General features: G+C 55.8%; 1 protein-coding gene across 2 annotated transcripts in view; it reads right to left on the bottom strand.

The window, feature by feature from the left end:
* The window catches only part of GNG2 (G protein subunit gamma 2), a 35,592-nt gene extending 22,410 nt beyond the window's left edge, over positions 1-13,182 (bottom strand). Inside the window, exon 1 of one of the 2 annotated variants that reach the window (XM_064142043.1) lies at positions 12,988-13,182. The gene's annotated coding sequence lies outside the window, so the exon portion shown is untranslated. The remainder of the gene's footprint in view (positions 1-12,987) is intronic. The other variant, XM_064141921.1, reaches the window with a different exon arrangement.
* Between the last annotated feature and the right edge of the window lie 4,161 nt (positions 13,183-17,343).

Genomic DNA, 17,343 nt, shown 5'->3' with positions numbered 1-17,343 from the left:
GGTCCTTCCTGAGGAGCAGAGGAGGGCATGGCCATGGTGGCAGAATTGGGACATGGTCAGGAAGAAGTTGTTTGCAGTGAGGATGGTGAGACACTGGCACAGGGAGGTTGTGGCTGCTCCCTCCCTGGAGATGTTCAAGGCCAGGGTGGATGAGGCCTTGAGCGACCTGCTCTAGTGGGAGGTGTCCCTGCGCATGGCAGGGGGTTGGAACTAGGTGATCTTTAAGGTCTCTTCTAACCCAACCCATTCTGTGATTCTATGAGTCTATGGATGCTGAGGGACTAAGAGGCATCAGCATCATTGCCACAGGCTCGGCAGCTTCTCTTTGCCCACATCCTTACCCACCTGCATGTCTCTCGACCATGATGCTCCTGCAGAGCAGCAGCATTGGCTCCCTGTGCCTTCAGAGCCCTTCCCGTGCTCGCCAAGCCCATTTCCAGCCTCACCACCTTCTTCATCGTGCTCCTTGCCGAAAAAACTCCGCACACATCACCTGGCTTTCCCATGGAATCCAACCCCCTGAACCAGCTCCTTTTCTCCTTTCAGCCACACCTCCTGCTGAGTCAGTGGCCCTGCTTCTTCCCAGCCCACGTTAATCTGGCTGGATCTCGAAGTGACACATGCTCAGCAAGCACCAATATTCCCCAGACAGGAGGAAAGAGCCACCCTAGAGCTGCCAGCCTGGCTGGTGGGCTTCCACTCCCCATACTGAGCTTCCAGCAGAAACAAAACCAAAAAAACCCAGGATGAAATACTGGAAGCCAAAGAAGCTCAAAGTAAGATCACAGGATGTTCACAGGTTCACAGATGTCAGGGTTTGGAAGGCACCCAAAGAGCTCATCCATTCCAAGCCCCCTGCCACAGCAGGACCAGACAATCCAGCTCAGGGCACACAGGAACACATCCAGACAGGCCTGGAAAGGCTCCAGAGAAGGAGACTCCACAGCCTCTCTGGGCAGCCTGTGCCAGGGCTCTGGGACCCTTACAGGAAAAAAGTTCCCCTTGTGCTTAGCTGGAGCCTCCTGTGCTGCAGCTTCCATCCATTGCTGCTTGTCCTGCCCCAGGGAGCAGTGAGCAGAGCCTGTCCCCCACTCCTGACCCCCAGCCCTCAGATAGTTATAGACATTGATTCAATCCCCTCTCAGGCTTCTCTCCTCCATACTAAGCAGCCCCAGGTCATAGACTCGTAGACTTATGGAATGATTTGGGTTGGAAGGGACGTTAAAGATCATAGAGTTCCAACCCACCCTGCCATGGCAGGGACACCTTCCACTAGAGCAGGTTGCTCAGAGCCTCATCCAGCCTGGCTTTTAACATCTCCACGGAGGAGGCATCCACAGTCTCCCTGGGTGACCTGTTCCAGTGTCTCTGCCTTGGAGATGTGTTATCCATGCTGCCTCACCCTGCCATGCATCTCCTTTGCTGGGTATCAGTGCATCCTGGCCATGCCATGACACCCACATGCTTCGTTTATCCCCCTACCCATGCCTACCTCTGGGGCTTCATCCTCCTCCGGATGAGCTGGATCTGCTGAATTTCCCCCATTGCTCTGCTTCCCAAGAGCAGGCTCCTTTCCCTGCCTACCCTGGAGGTCTTCAAGAAAAGCCTGGATGAGGCACTTAGTGCCATGGTCTAGTTGACTGGCTAGGGCTGGGTGATAGGTTGGACTCGATGATCTTGGAGGTCTCTTCCAACCTGGTTGATTCTATGATTCTATGATTCTATGATCTTGGAGGTCTCTTCCAACCTGGTTGATTCTATGATTCTACCTGGGAAGCTCTGCTGTTCCCTTCTCTATTTTTCCTGGCATGAGTGATGAAAATCGATGAAGGCAGCTGCTGCCTTTTTGGGGGGGGTGGTTTTGGCTTTGATTCCAGCTAGGATGGAGGAGCAGCATCAATCTACAGCCACCTTGTACTAGAAGCACTCAGAGAGGGTTTAGCTTTAGCCAGTGTCTCCCTTATTTGCTGCTCACACCTCCCCATGAGCTCTGGGCTGCTGCATTAATATCGCCTTTGCGTTCCCTGCTGGCACGGATGGAGGAAGCAGGCATCGTGCCCCCAGCGGTCAGTGGGGAGCGGGGGGGCACTGGCCAGGAGCCCATGCTGCCCCCAAGGCGAGGCTGTGGGGCTGAGCAGCAGTGTTGTTGAAGCAGCTGATAAATAAGGCAGTGGGTGTGGGTGGCAGCCGTGCTGCAGCGCCGCACGGACACCGTGCCCATGGCAAATGCAGGGGGCAAGGAGCAGTGGGGGAGTGTGACTTGAGTCACTGAGCCTGAAAACCCTCTAAGGTATTGGCCTGGGGACACAGCACAGCTCTGGCCCCTTGGCAAAGACAACAGATTGCTGCGTCTTCAGGAGGTCCCACCCATGGGCCAAAGCTTGTGAGCTGTGCCTGAGGGAACTGGGAACTGCCAGGTGGAAAGGGGCTCGAGGGTGCTGGTTGACAGCTGACAGTGTGTGCCCAGGTGGCCAAGGAGGCCAACAACATCCTGGCTTGGAGGGGAACAGTGTAGCCAGCGGGACCAGGGCAATGACTGTCCCCCTGTACCCAGCACTGCTGAGACCACAGCTTGAACACTTGGCTCACTTTTGGGGCCACTCACTCTGAGAAGGACACCGAGGCGCTGGAGGGGGTCCAGAGAAGGGCAGTGCAGCTGGCTAATGGGTCTGGAGGAAAGCTCTTGTGAGGAGCAGCTGAGGCAAGTGGGGTTCCTTAGCCTGGAGAAAAGGAGGCTGAGGGGAGACCTTCTGACTCCCTACAAGTCGCTGAGTGGAGGTTGGAGTGAGGTGGGTGTTGGTCTCTCCTCCCAAGTAAGAAGTGGTAGGACAAGAGGAAACGGCCCCAGGTTGCACCAGAGGAGGTTCATGTTGGACATGAGGAACGATTTCTTCCCCAAAGGGTAGTCAAACCCTGAAGCTGTCTGTCCAGGGCAGTGGTGCAGTCCCTGTTCCTGGGCGTTTTACAAAACCATGTAGATGTGGTGCTGAGGGACATGGTTTAGTGGTGGGCTTGGCAGTGCTTGAGTTAGAGGTTGGACTCAATGATCTCAAAGGCCTCTTTCAACCAACGTGATTTCATGACTCTGGCTCCACCAGAGCTTTCAGCCACCCAGGGCGAGAGGCTTCTGCCTGGGTGCTTCCCAAAGGGAGCAGAGCTGCTCCAGCAGCACCACAGTCCTGCAGGCTAACTAGAAGAGGTCTCGACAGGTTTACAGGATGCAGGTGGCAGACGATCCCTTAAAGGACCTCAAACCACTGCCGACCCAGCGGGGGAGTGGGAAGTCTCCAAGAGGGCACGCAGAGATGCGCTCTTGGAGATCTGGCCACATGGAGACCTGGCTGCATTTCTGTGGGGCACCTTGTTGGCACCCACACCCCTATGAACTCAGATGGTGTCTGTGGGGACAATGCTGATCTGTCTGCCTCTGGCATCGGCCCTGGTCTGAGCAGCAGGCGGGACCAGAGTCTTCCACCCTAAATGCGCTAGTGCCCATGCTGGTTCGCTGCTGAAATCCCTGATTGCTCACTGCAAAGCCCCCGAGGCATCCAGAAAACATCACAGTGAAGAGGGGGGGGTGGCACAAATCCTCAGGCAGCTCTCCCCACGACCACCAGCTCCTGGGACTGACACATCCCAGCCTGGAGAAAGCCAAACCCCCAGCTGGAGACTTCTGCCACAACAAATGCGACCAACACCCAGAACTTGGTCTGAAAACCAACCAGCCTACTCCTGTGCCTCCAGCTGGACCAGACTGCAACGGAGAGGCAACCGTCACTCCGTGCTGTGCATCCAGCTTCTGCCCAAATGGGTCTGATCCAAGAACCAAAACAAGCAGAAGGAGCCCCTGGGGCCAAGGCAACCACAATGCCAGTGAGCTAAAATTGCTTGATGTGCTGATGGAACATCCTCCAGAGCAGGTAAGAAAGCCAAAACACAACTGAAAGCCAAAATCCTCGTATGTGGAGGGCCCTGGCCACACACTGTGCTGCTAGCATGGGAATGTGACTATCAGGTGTTCCCTGCACAGCCACTGGGACCTTGGGAAGAAGGATTCATCTCACTAAAAATCTGGTCCCACACAGAGAGTGGTGAGCAAGGGCACAACGTCCACCTGCAGAGCAGTGCCAAGTGGCTCCCTCAGGGGTCAGTGCTGTTTAACATCTTTGTCAGTGACATGGGCAGAGGAATCAGTGCAGCCTCAGCAAGTCTGCAGTTGGCACCAAGCTGTGTGGCACAGACGACTTGCTAGAGAGCAGGGATCCATCCAGAGGGACCTGGGCAGGCTGCAGAGCTGTGCCCAGGCCAACCTCAGGACACTCAACAAGACCAAGTGTAAGGTCCTGCACCTGGGAGGGTGCAATCCCAAGCACAGCTCCAGGCTGGGTGGGGAGTGGCTGAGAGCAGCCCTGAGGAACAGGACCTGGGGGTCTGGGGTGATGCAAAGCTCAACAGGAGCCTGCAGTGTGAGTGCAGCCCAGACACAACCCTGTGCTGGGCTGCAGCCAGAGCAGTGTGGGCAGCAGGGCAAGGGAGGGGATTCTGCCCCTTGGCTTTGCTCTCCTCACACCCCACCTGCAGTCCTGGGTGCAGTGCTGCAGCCCCCAGCACAAGCAGCACATGGAAGTGTTGGAGCCAGTGCAGAGGAGGCCACCAAGATGTTGAGAGGGCTGCAGCAGCTCTGCTCTGAGGACAGGCTGAGAGAGTTGGGGCTCTGCAGCCTGCAGAAGAGAAGGCTTGGAGGAGACCTTGGAGTGGCCTTGCAGGATCTGAAGGGGCTACAGAAGGGCTGGGGAGGGACTATTGACAAGGTCTGGTAATGCCAGGAGGAGGAGGAATGGGTTTGAAGTGGGAGAGAGGAGGTTGAAAGTGGATGTTAGGAAGAAGTTGTTTGCAGTGAGGGCGGTGAGAGACTGGCACAGGTTGCCCAGGGAGGTTGTGGCTGCTCCCTCCCTGGAGGTGTTTGAGGCCAGGTTGGATGAGGCCTTGAGCGACCTGCTCTAGTGGGAGGTTGGGACTGGCTGAGCTCTGAGCTCCCTTCCAATCTAAACTATTCTATGGTTCTTGGTGTCCTGCAGCAGCTCAGGGCTCAGAAGAAGCTTGCTGGAGAGTGGAGGGGAAGCACCAGCCCAGAACACTTCCCATGAGCATCTGTGGTGAGAGCACTGCTCAACCTCATGCAGGTCACGAGAGGTCTGGTGTGGTCAGATGTGAAGAGCAGGGAATGCCACAAGGTTTACAAGCAGGCAGCTGAAGATTAAGTCCATTCACCTTCAGAGTGACTAACCAGCTCTGAGCAGCTCCTGCTACATTCAGACCACACTTCAGGACTTCCCAAGGCTTCAAAGAGGAGCTATCCCCTCCTTACAGGTACCACCAGCACTTGGGCTGCCTTGCCCCTCTAGTGCCTTAGAAAAGCGGGCACTGGGAGGTGTTCCCGGTGCCTGGTCCTCAGGAGGCTCAGAACAAGGGAGCAGTGTCCCTCTGACCCTATCAAGAGGCAAAAGGCAGCAAGGATCTGGTAGGAGCATTTGAGAGCAGCAGTGTAGTGAGGTGATGGTGCCAACAGATTCTATGAGTGCAAAAGGACCTCCAGGCACATTTAACCTTCTCCCAAGCCATAAACCTCAACGTGGCACATGCTTAAGGAGCCACTAACGCCACAGTGATGTGAGACATCTGCAGGCATTGGGCACACACTGTTCCCTATCAGAATGGTGTCTGCAGATGTTAAACTTAAAGCAGAGTGGGGAGGAAGGTGGTCTCCTCAACTTATCCCCCATGCTTCTCCTGCCCCACAGTGCCTGCTGCTTGCACAGCCCTGCATAAAGCACACAACCCCAACCCCACGGGGGGGGGGGGGGGGAACACATTGAAACAGAATAAACTCTTGCAAGGTTATTTCTGCAGTGAAATGGCTCCCATGTTGCCTTCTCCAGCAAGGAGAGCAGGCTGACGTGGTTGACAATCACCATCCTGCTCATCTCAACCTCCATGGGTGATAGATAAAGCACCACGGAGGGTCTGTGCCAACACAGTCAAGCCCCACAGCAAGCCTGAGGCTGTAGCAGCTGTGCCACAGCTCTTTGCTTTGGGTTCAACCTCTTGGAGAACCCAGACTTGCCGAAAGCCCAGAGCCCAGACCTCGTCTCATGGGTGCTCTTCACCCTAAACTGGGGTAAAACAACAAAGCCCTAATGATGGCACAGAGACATGCTGGCACCATCCTGGTGCCAGCGGGATCATGAAGGCAGCTTTCTGGCACCCTGTTACGTACCAGATCCTTTCTCTGACTCCCAACATCCTCCTTATTCTGCTCTCCTACCTTCACTGATTCTACTCTGAAGAAAACCAAAGACACTGAAACCAGAAAGGACTTCAGTCAGTACTGAGCATCCCACATCTGCTGGTGACTGGTGATTTCTTACCCTAGACGCTCCCAAAAGCCCATCTCCTCCAAACCCATGGTGAAAACAATCTGCTCAGTCTGCAGGATTTTCTTCCCCAAAAGAGTTGTCAAGCCCTGGGACAGGCTGCCCAGGGGAGTGGTGCAGCCAGCACCTCTGGAAGGATTTCAAAGCTGTGTAGTCGTGGTGCTGAGGGACCTGGTTTAGTGCTGACCTGGCAGTGCTGGGTTAATGGTTGGACCTGATGGTCTTAAAGGTGGCTTCCAACCAAAGGATTCTGTGACTCTCTGAATCATGACTAAGAAGATCAAAGCCTGAAGCATTCTTTCAGCATCCCCATTAAGGGGATTGCACTGCAGGCTGATGACTCTTGATGCCTGGACATGTCATCACGGGGGAAGCTGCGCCAGGGTCATGCTCCTGTGCTTCATCAAACTTCACCTTGCTGGGATGCAGCTCAGATGGGAGCAGGCAAGAGAAATCATGGTTCTGCACAGCCACATGGATGCTGGTGGGTGCATGAGGATACCCTGCCTGTCCCAGCTCTCCAGGCTGGGGCAGCTGCAAGATCTCTATCCCCACCATGACCACTGCTCTCGCTTGGCTGCAAGTTGTGGAGTCCCCAAGCCTGGAGGTGTTCAAAAAAGTGTGTGGATGTGGCACTCTGTGACATAGAACGATAGAATCCACCAGGCTGGAAGAGAGCTCCAAGGTCATCCAGTCCAAACTATCATCCACCCCTGTCCAGTCAACCAGATGCCAGTCACTAAGTGCCTCATCCAATCTTTTCTTGAACACATCCAGGCACGGCCACTCCACCACCTCCCTGGGCAGCCCATTCCAATGCCAATCACTCTCTCTGACAACAACTTCCTCCTAACATCCAGCCTAGACCTCCCCTGCCACAGCTTGAGATTTAGTGCCACAAACCTGTGTGGCAGTGTTAGGACACTACACGTTGGCCACAACAATCCCAAGCAGCGCTCCAGGCTGGGGACAGAGTGGCTGAGAGCAGCCAGGCAGAGAGGGAGCTGGGGGTGCTGGGAGAGAGGAGCTGAAGATGAAGCAGCAGAGCCAATGGCATCCTGGGCTGGCTCAGGAGCAGTGTGGGCAGCAAGACAAGGGAGGTTCTTGTGCCCCTGTGCTCAGCACTGCTCAGGCCACACCTTGAGTGCTGTGTCCAGCTCTGGGCTCCTGAATTCAAGAGAGATGTGGAGGTGCTGGAAGGTGTCCAGGGAAGGGCAGCAAGGCTGGGGAGGGGCCTGGAGCACAGCCCTGTGAGGAGAGGCTGAGGGAGCTGGGGGTGTGCAGCCTGCAGAAGAGGAGGCTCAGGGCAGAGCTCATTGCTGTCTGCAGCTGCCTGCAGGGAGGCTGTAGCCAGGTGGGGTTGGGCTCTGCTGCCAGACACCCAGCAACAGAAGAAGGGGACATAGCCTCAAGCTGTGCCAGGGGAGGTGTAGGCTGGATGTTAGGAGGAAGTTGTTGTCAGAGAGAGTGATTGGCATTGGAATGGGCTGCCCAGGGAGGTGGTGGAGTTGCTGTTCCTGGAGGTGTTGAAGCCAAGCCTGGCTGGGGCACTTAGTGCCATGGTCTGGTTGATTGGCCAGGGCTGGGTGCTAGGTTGGACTGGATGAGCTCAGAGCTCTCTTCCAACCTCGGTGATTCTATGATTCCATGACAAATCCTCCCCTTGCAGGGCCTGGAGTAATGCAACTTGCAATTCACTGCAACTTTTCATCAAACCCAAACCCACACCCACTCATGATCCCCATTCCAGGTCCCTCACCACGGTGGTTTCAGTGCCTCAAAGAGGCGCAGGGATTTGACACAGTGATGCTGCAGGGACCAATCTGGCCACAGCTCAACTATAATTAGGTCACAAACCCACTCAAGCCCTGTCACTGTTTTCCTGAAGGTGCCAGCCAAGGGAGAGCTGGAGCTGCTGAGCTGCTCCTGCAGGAGCAGAAGGAGAAAGAGAAAGGGGCTTTCTCCGCCCTGAGCTACTCCGAGCCTCCTCCACAAATAGGTCTGTGTCTCTGCACAGAAGTGCCGGTGGTGGCACAGGGCAGCGACATCCCCACGGTCCCTGATGCAGCTGGTGGCTCTGCCCGTGGAGATGGGTCTCAGGCAGCTGCCAGGCTTCAGGGCTGGGGTGTGGCAGCCCTGGTTTGGAGAGTGCTGTGGACACCGCAGAGCTTGCGGCGTGAGTGCCCCATGCTGTGCCGGGGAGTTTTGCCCTCAGTGGCGCCTCTCCTGATCCAGGAAGAAGCACGAATGCTCAGGAACCTTGAGGAGCTCTAAGGCTTGTGCTAGGCTGTTCCAGCTCACCCACACTGGTCCTTCTTACCAAACCAGCTGCCAGCCAAGATCGTCCTAGCCAGGGAGCATTACAGGAGGGGCAGAGTCAACTTTTCTTCCTAAAGCCCTCAGAGAAGCGAGTGAGGATGGGATGATAAAGCTGTTAAACCGAGACATGGACTTATGTAAAGAAGCTTATCCACCACAGCAGCACCTCCACCCTGCACTGGCTACACCACTTCGGGGTTCATATCACCCCTTTAAGAATAAGCAACCCCTCCATGCATCTCAGCAGGCTTTTGGATGCTGTACAAAAGCATCACTCACCCCCCACTGGAGGCCTCCCCACAATGCTGGCACCCACCAACTGCTGCCCAGCAACGCATGGACCTTCCCTTGGCTGAACTGATTAGCCTGAGTTCCAGTGATGATGACAGGAAACAAGGGATGAGAAATGCTGTGTGAAAAGCCAGGGAAGGACGAGATAAGGTGAAAAGTAGTTGTGTTTGGTACGATGAGAAGGTCCTGGCGCAGCTGCTGCCCAGGAAGTGCAGAGGGTTTTCCAGCTCCGTGGCCGTAACAGGGAGGTGATGTTTGGAAGATTTGCTAAGAAGCCACTTCGGGGTTGGGTTTTTTTTGCCCACTGAACCAGTGAAAAACTGGATTTGGGGTTTGAAGTCCACCATACCTCTACTCTAGGGAAGCCACAGCTGGACTACTGGGTCCAGTTCTGGGCTACCCACTTCAAGAGAGACAGGGAACTACTGGAGAGAGTCCAGTGAAACCTACAAAGATGCTGAGGGGCCTGGAGCAGCTCTGTGAGGAGGAAAGGCTGAGAGCCCTGGGGCTGTTGAGCCTGAGAAGGGATCTTCTCAATGTTCAGCAAGAGCTGAAGGGTGTGTGTGGGGGGGAGAGGCTGGGGCCAGACTCTTTCCAGTGGTATCCAGACATGGAGAAAAGGGTTGGAGCCCAGGAGGTTCCACCTGAAAATGAGGAAAAACTTCTTGGCTGTGAGAGTGCTGGAGCCCTGGAGCAGGCTGCCCAGAGAGGTTGTGGAGTCTCCTTCTCTGGAGAGATTCCAAACCCACCTGGACTTTGTGATCCTGGGCAAGCTGCTGTGGGCACGCCTGCTTTAGCAGGGGGGTTGGACTGGATGATCTTCAGAGGTCCCTTCCTACTGCCACCAGCCTGGGATTCTGTGAAGTGCAGGAGATGCATGACTTTAGCATCAGCCTCAGCTGAGCTCCATCTTCACAGCTACCTTCAAGTCCTTTGATTTACTTACACTGCTCTGATGGAAGACATCGTTAATTAATCACTGGCCTGACCCAAAGCCAAGACCCAACAGACACCATTGCAGCCACTTCAGCTGGGGTTTGGAGCAAGCCCTACTCCGCAGAGGCAATTCCATGTCACTCTGAAACTAGAGCTCAGACCTGCCTCAAAATGGGGAGAGTGCCAAGCAGCTCCTGCCAGGCCTGTGCGGAGAGCTGGGAGAGCCAATGCCAGGAAAGTCACAGCTGGGAGAGCCAACACCAAGAGAGCCAACCCCAGAAGAACCAGCTCCAGGAGAACTAATGCCCAGGGAGGCAGCACCAGGAGAACCAACACCAGGAGAACCAATGCCAGGAGAGCCAAATCTGGCAGAGGCAGCAGTGGGAGAGCCAACCCCAGGAGAGCCAACTCATTTTCCCCCGCAGTCACTACACACCCTACTACAAGCATCAGAAGCAGGATCTCCCTCCACCTTGGCCTCCTCCCCGTGATTTTGAGGGTGTAAAGCTGTTCCTGCACTTGAAAGTGACCACTTTTGGGGGTGTTTGCATGGTGCAAGAAGGAAAAAATACCCCTGAGGAAGGGCTGAATCCCCACTGGAAAGTGAACAGGGACAAAAATCCCTTTCTTAATGACCCATAGAGCATCTTCTGATGCCCTTCATCCCATCCCTCTTCCCAACAGCTGCTGTGACCCCATGAAGCAAGAAACCAGAGAGGGTGAAACAGAAAGGAAAGAGTCTGAGAAGCAAGAAGAATTGGGAACCCACCCTAATCCCTTAGATTATTTCTTGCATGCCTGGCTGTGAATGCACATGGATGTATCCCACTCCTTCATCCTGCTCCAGGCACAAGAGTGAAAGGGCTGGAGAAGCCACAGTGAGAATTGATGCAACTCATGCCCAAAATGATGCTTTTCCTACAGGGAACCTCTTGTTCCCAACCCAAAATGGAGCAACAGGCTGGTGGGAGTCCCTGCTGGCAGCACATGTCATGAGTGTGCCAGACTCAAGCATCCCAGCATTGACAAGTGGGATGGAGAGGCAGGGCCCCCCCCCCCCCCCGGGCAGTGCATTTTGGGGGACACAAGGGCTGTCCATGGGGCTCTGATGCCAGATTGGCAGCCATAATTACTATGGTAACAGCCTGTGCTGGCGCCTGACTGTCCTCCTTTGGTGACTCACAGCGTGTCCAAAGGAGAAGTGGTGCCTTGGCCACCGCAGTTTGGAGGCCACAACTGTGGCACAGGGTGGCAAAGCAGCAGGCTGCCTCGGCATTTCTTCATCATCATCATCATCATGTCAGCTACAACAACAATGACAGTGATGGTAAAGCTACCTTGTCACCAGCTCACAGCCTTCTACCCTTGGGAATCCATTTGGGCATCCCACTGTGATTCCCTGCTCCTGGGCTAGCAGTGCCATGGCACAGCCTCTCAGCTGAGCCCACATGCAAAGCGTGCCCCAGGGGGCCACCACCAGCACACGACTGGAACGAGGGAGTGCACCGAGCTTCCTTACTGCCAGTATGGAGGTCACTGGGAGCAAGGCTGGCCGCCCCGGGGAACTGGGGAGAGAGGATGGTAGCCCTGTGCTAGTAGTGGTCCCTCCAAGCTGGGGTTACTCAGTTTTGGAAGTGAAGCTGGCTCCAGGCATCACCCAGGCAATGCTGAGGCTGCCAAACTCGTGCCACAAGTGAGCAGCCAGCAGTACAGTCAAGCACTGGACCCTGCTTCCTCCTGCAAGGCTAAAAAAGCCCCCAGACACCATAACTGGTGCCAAGGGAGCGGCATGGCCAGTGCCCAGCCTTGTGGGCCCAACGTGGGAGCTGGGGAGGCTGGAGCTGAGCCATGTGCCAGGCTGCATGGCACAGGGCGAGAAGAGCCCCCTGACAAACCCCAGGAGCGTCGCCCTGGAGGAAGGCTTCACCCCGGAGCTTTCCTGGCAATAATTAATTGAGTCATATTTCAATCCAGCCAGCAGCCATATGGTGGGAAAGAGGATTTAAATCCAGGGAAATCCAGTTATAAGGAAAAGTCCTCTGTGCTGGCACGGCCTGCTGCCAGGGTGTGTGCCCTGCCGCCCGCACGCCCTGCCCACGAGCCTGCGCTTGCTGGGGGCGATGCCTGTCCGATAACGTGGGGGAAGCAGAGGAAAGACGTTTGATCTCCAGCAGGTAGGGCAGCAGCCAGTGATCCACGCCCTTTGGAGTGGCAAGCTCCAAGCTCACCACTAACTCGTTAGTAATTTGTGGGGATCACTGCTCCGAGGGTCTCCTTAAATACAAACCCAACTCCCACCCAGGAGGCGAAAGTTTTGGGCTAGATGCCCCCACCTTCTGCCAGGGCAAGCAAGCCCTGAGCTGGGATTTCCCCCAGCACTGTTCCCCAGTGATTTCCCCAGCCTTACTACAAGCCATGGCTGGGAAAAACGAGGATTTTGGTGGGAGTGATGATGAGGAAGAGAGCAGCCACAGCGGGCACGGAGGGGTGGGTGCCAGCATGGTCGTCACTCCCCAAACCAAGCGAAGCTGGGGGCAGATCCAACCCGGCTGAGGTTCCTGTCAGGATTTAGGGTGGGAAAGCCTCGCAGAGAGGAAAATTCTCCGAGGAAAAAGAACACTATGGGTCATTCATCCGCGGAAAAACCCTTTCCTGTGATGGCAAATCCCCTGATTAGGTGAGGATAAAGCCCTCTAAATCAAATCTTTGTTGCGGAGACTGAACTCTCGGTGCCAGGCGCCTTCTCCTTGAGGGATGCTCCCCCTCCCACGATGGGCATTGCAGCTTCCATTGCCACCCAAGACCCCCTCATGGGATGGAGATTGGTTCCCGGGAGGTGGGGCGGTGGATTTTCGGCTGATTTGAGAGGGTTTGGGTGTCCATGGGGCTGGGAACCGCCCTGCTCAGCTCCGCTGCGCTCCAGTGCTGCCAATCTCAGTCCTTTCGGTGTTCCCAGTGCCCCCCCCCAGCCCAGCCCCAGTCTCCCCCGCCCTGTTCACGGTGGTACCTGGAGGTGCTGCCCTGAGTCCCCCGCGGGGCGAGCTGCGGCGGGACGGGCGGAACGCCGGACAGACGGAGGGATGGATGGATGGCGAGATGGAGGCAGGAGGAAGGTGGTCAGCAGCAGCCCCGAGCGGCGAGTCCCCACCCAGCTTTGTCTGCGCTCATCCCTCTGCCTACAGGAAGCGGCTCGGCCCCGACTTCCTCCTCCTCCTCCTCCTCCTCCTCCTCCTCCTCCTCCTCCTCCTCCTCCTCCTCCTCCTCCTCCTCCTCCTCCTCCTCCTCCTCCTCCTCCTCCTCCTCCTCCTCCTCCTCCTCCTCCTCCTCCTGGTTCTCTTGCTTTTGCTGCTTCTCTCTCTCCTTTCCCTTTCCTCTGCTTCTACCGCTCCATCCCCTCCCATCCCACCCTATCCTACCCCATCTCCGTGTTTTGCAGATCGTTCTTCTCTAGACTCCCCTTCCCTCGGTCCCCTCTCCCTGTCTCTGCCCATTTCTGCTCGTGTTCCTCCCTGCTCCCTTGTTCCTGATCCCCCACCCCCTAACCCTGCACCCCATGCATGCCACATAGCAACCCCACGATCCTCACACCCACCCTCTGTGCCCCCATTCTGCACTCCACAGTCCCCTTGTACCCATCACACCCCCTGCACCCCAAACCCCCTCAGACCCTATAACACACCCTGCACCCCACAATCCCCTACACCCCACACTCCCCTCAGACTCCATCACACCCCCTGAACTCCACAATCTCCCTGCACCCATCACAGCCTCTGCACCTAACCACTCTCTACAGCCAACTCCCTTGCACCTCATCATACACCCTGCACCCCAAACCTCCCCCACACCCTTCACCCCGCACATACCCTCCCCCCAGTCACACACCCTGCACTCCACACACCCAGCCCTGCATCCACAGTTCCCCAAGCAGCTCCAAACACCCCATGCCTGCATCCCCTCTCCTGCCCCCCCTAAGCACCCTCAAGCTCCCCAGCTCTCACCTCTGCCCTGCTGTGGGCATCCTGACTGGCGCAGCCTTTCCAGCATCCCCCAGCCCCTTGCTTGCCACTCTCAGACCCTTTGCAGCCCAAACGTCTCCCCTACCTCCAGACACAGCTTGGGGGACACCCAGCACTCAATAGTTGATGTTATCTTCTCCATCCATGTGCCAGTTTTTGGGAATTCAGATGGAAGATTCCAGAGCCCTGGTGAAGGCTGGGTGGGGTTTTTATGAGGTGGCTTTTTTCCCTTTCCTCCATCTGCAGCCCCGAGACATCCATGCAAGCCATGCCCATGCCCACAGCAGCATCACTGAGTCCCACAGATGGTGGGCAGAGGGGCACTGACTGCCACAAACTGGGTTTCCCCATCTGGTTTCCACAGCAACGCTCCCTGATTGATTTCCTTCCTGCAGGAGGACACCCTGGGGTCCACAGTGCCCGGGGAAGCTGGAGCCCATCCCAGGCAGCACCCAGCACAGGGCTGGGCCTGGCTGTGACTCCTCTCCCCTCCCCCCATAGATTTGGAGCCACTGACCCCAGACACAAGCCAGAGGTTGTGTGGTGCTGCATAAAATCAAAGTGTTGCATCCAAGGGTGATCCCAGAATCCAAGCAGCAGCGGTTGGAAGGGACACCTAGAGATCTTCTAGTCCAACCCCCTGCTAAAGCAGTGTCATCCACAGCAGCTTGCCCAGGACCACAATGTTCAAGTGAAGCTTTTCCTCCTCTTCAGATGGAATCTCCTGGGTTCCAGTTTGTGTCCATTGCCCCTAGTCCTTGGGCACCACTGAAAGAGCCTGGCCACATCCTCTTGCCCCCAGCCCCAGTAGCCCTTGCTGAGCACTGCTCAGATCCGCGGTGCCTGCCCTTCTCCAGGCTCAACAGCCCCAGGGCTCTCAGCCTTTCCTCCTCACAGAGCTGCTCCAGGCCCCTCAGCATCTTTGGAGCCTCCACTGGACTCTGTTCAGTAGTTCCCTGTCTTGGAGTGGGGAGCCCAGAACTGGACCCAGTAGTGCATCTGTGACCTCCTTAAGGCAGAGTGGAGGTGGAAGAGAGCCTCCCTGGACCTGCTGCCCATGCTCCTCTTCACACACCTCAAGATGCCATTGGCTTTCTTGGCCACAGGAACACACTGCTGGCTTTTGGCCAGCCTGTGTTCCAGCAGCACTCCCAGGTCCCTCTCCAGAGCTGCTTTCCAGCAGGCCAGCTGCTCACCTCTGCCAGTAAGGGTCTGTAGAGTGCTGTTGGGGTCTGTAGACATCTGAAGGGGTCTTGCAGGCACATGCAGTCCTGTACAGACAGCTTCAGACCCCTGCAGACTCCTACACACCCCTAGAGACCTCTACAGGCCTTTAAGAGACACCTGCTTGCAAATAACCACCAGTGCTTAACAGCAGGAGCAAGACTCACCTGTTTGGACCCGGCTGCAAAATGTAACACAAAAGCAAAGACATCTCTGAGCCTTTTCACTTATTTCAGGGTATGTTGCAGCTGGCTCCTTTGTGTGTTGTCACCCTGCAAATCCCAAGCACAGGGCCTCTCAGGCTGCCAGAGAGTGGGGGCAGAAGATGCAAACGCTGGTAGTGCAGTGAGTGGAGATAAAAAGCTTTAGCGTAGCCTTTTCACTGTTTTGGTGAGAGCTTCAGTTCGAGCGGAGCACCCCAGAGAAAGGCCAGCGTGGCTGCAAGGCTGCCTGGGCACACGCAGAGCCGGGGACCAGAGGGCCTCTTACGGCCTGGAGACCTCTCCTGCGGTGCGATGAAGGAGCAGTGAAGTCATCAAATGCCTCCAGAGGGAGGCAGGTTCATTGGAATCTTAGCTGCAGGTACAATCCTTTCTAAGCAGCCCATGGGGAAGGGACAACCTATTCTCTTGCCCCTGGGGTGAAAAACCTTTCAACATCTGGCTTTAGGAAATTTGAGGCTTTTAGGGGTGAAGGATGAAATCTGGAGGCTAAACTTAGCCACAAGGCAGCTCCCTCCCAGAAGCCACTTGCTCCCTCCTGCCTCAAAAATGTCCAGTGGGAGCAGCACCATTAGAAGCAAGGAGTCACAGACTGCCAGGGGCTGGAAGGGACCTCCAGAGCTCATCTGGTGCAGCCCCCTGCCAGAGCAGGGTCACCCAGAGCAGATCACACAGGAACTCATCCAGATGGCTCTTGAATATCTCCAGAGAGGGAGACTCCACAGCCCCCCTGGGCAGCCTGTGCCAGGCTCTGTCACCCTCACAGGGAAAAATTCCTCCTCATGTTTATGTGAAACTTCCTCTGCCTCAGCTCCCACCCAGTGCCCCTTATGCTGTCCCTGGCATCCCCCAGCAGAGCCTGGCTCCAGCCTCCTGCCACTCACCTTGCACATAGTGACAAACATGAGTTAGGGGACAAATAGGCACCCAGACCTGTGGCCAGCATCTGCCTTGCTGAGGACAAAGGCTGTTTTCAGAGAACTTTCCTGCCCATCCCTCTGCCAGAGTGCCAGGAGGAGGCATGGATGGCTAACTGGGTCCCATGGATGCCCCAGGACCCTGGTAGGTGGTTGCAGCCGCAGTGGTCCCAGCACTAGTGTGGCAGGTAGTTGCATCCAGGCCTGTAGGATGGTGGCAGAAAGAATTAGAGGTGGCGAGAGACACCACTCAGAAGTTGTACTGATGCTGCTTTGCCATGGGAGAGGCTCTTCTTCTTCATTCACAGAACCACAGAGAACAGTTTGGGCTGGAAGGGACCTTTAAAGGTCATAGAATCATAGAATTATTTCGGTTGGAAAAGTCCTCTAAGATCATGGAGTCCCAACAGTATCTAACTCTACTAAGCCTGGTCCTAAACCATGTCCCTCCACATCACATCTCTGCATCTTTCAGTGAAAGTTTCTTCTAATGTGCAACCTAAACCTAAACTTGAGGCCATTTCCTCCCGTCCTAAGGAGTCATGCAGCAGGGACATCTGCAAACAGAGCAGGTTCCTCAGAGCCCAGATCAACCTCATCTCGAATGGTTCCAGGGGTGGGGCCATCTAGCACTACTCTGGGCCAGTCTTTCACCACCCTCAGCATCAAAAATGTCTTCCTTCTTTCTAGTCTGAATCTTCTTCATTTTTAGTTTAACCCCCTTACCCCTTGTCCTGTCACAACAGGCCCTGCTCAAAGGTCTGTCCCCAGCTTTCTGATCACCCCCTTTAAGCCTTGAAAGGCCACCAGAAGGTCTCCCTGGAGCCCTCTCTTCACCAGGCTGAACAACTCCAACTCTCAGCCTGGCCATACAGCAGAGGGATTCCATCACCGTTGTCACCTCCTCTGGACCCACTCCAACAGAATTATGTCTCTCCTGTGCTAAGGAATCCAGAGCTCGACAGAAGACTAACCTCAGTGACAA

This window comes from Pogoniulus pusillus, chromosome 1 (assembly GCF_015220805.1).
Source record: "Pogoniulus pusillus isolate bPogPus1 chromosome 1, bPogPus1.pri, whole genome shotgun sequence".
Taxonomy (NCBI): Eukaryota; Metazoa; Chordata; class Aves; order Piciformes; family Lybiidae; genus Pogoniulus; species Pogoniulus pusillus.
This window is presented reverse-complemented; position numbering and strand designations above follow the sequence as displayed.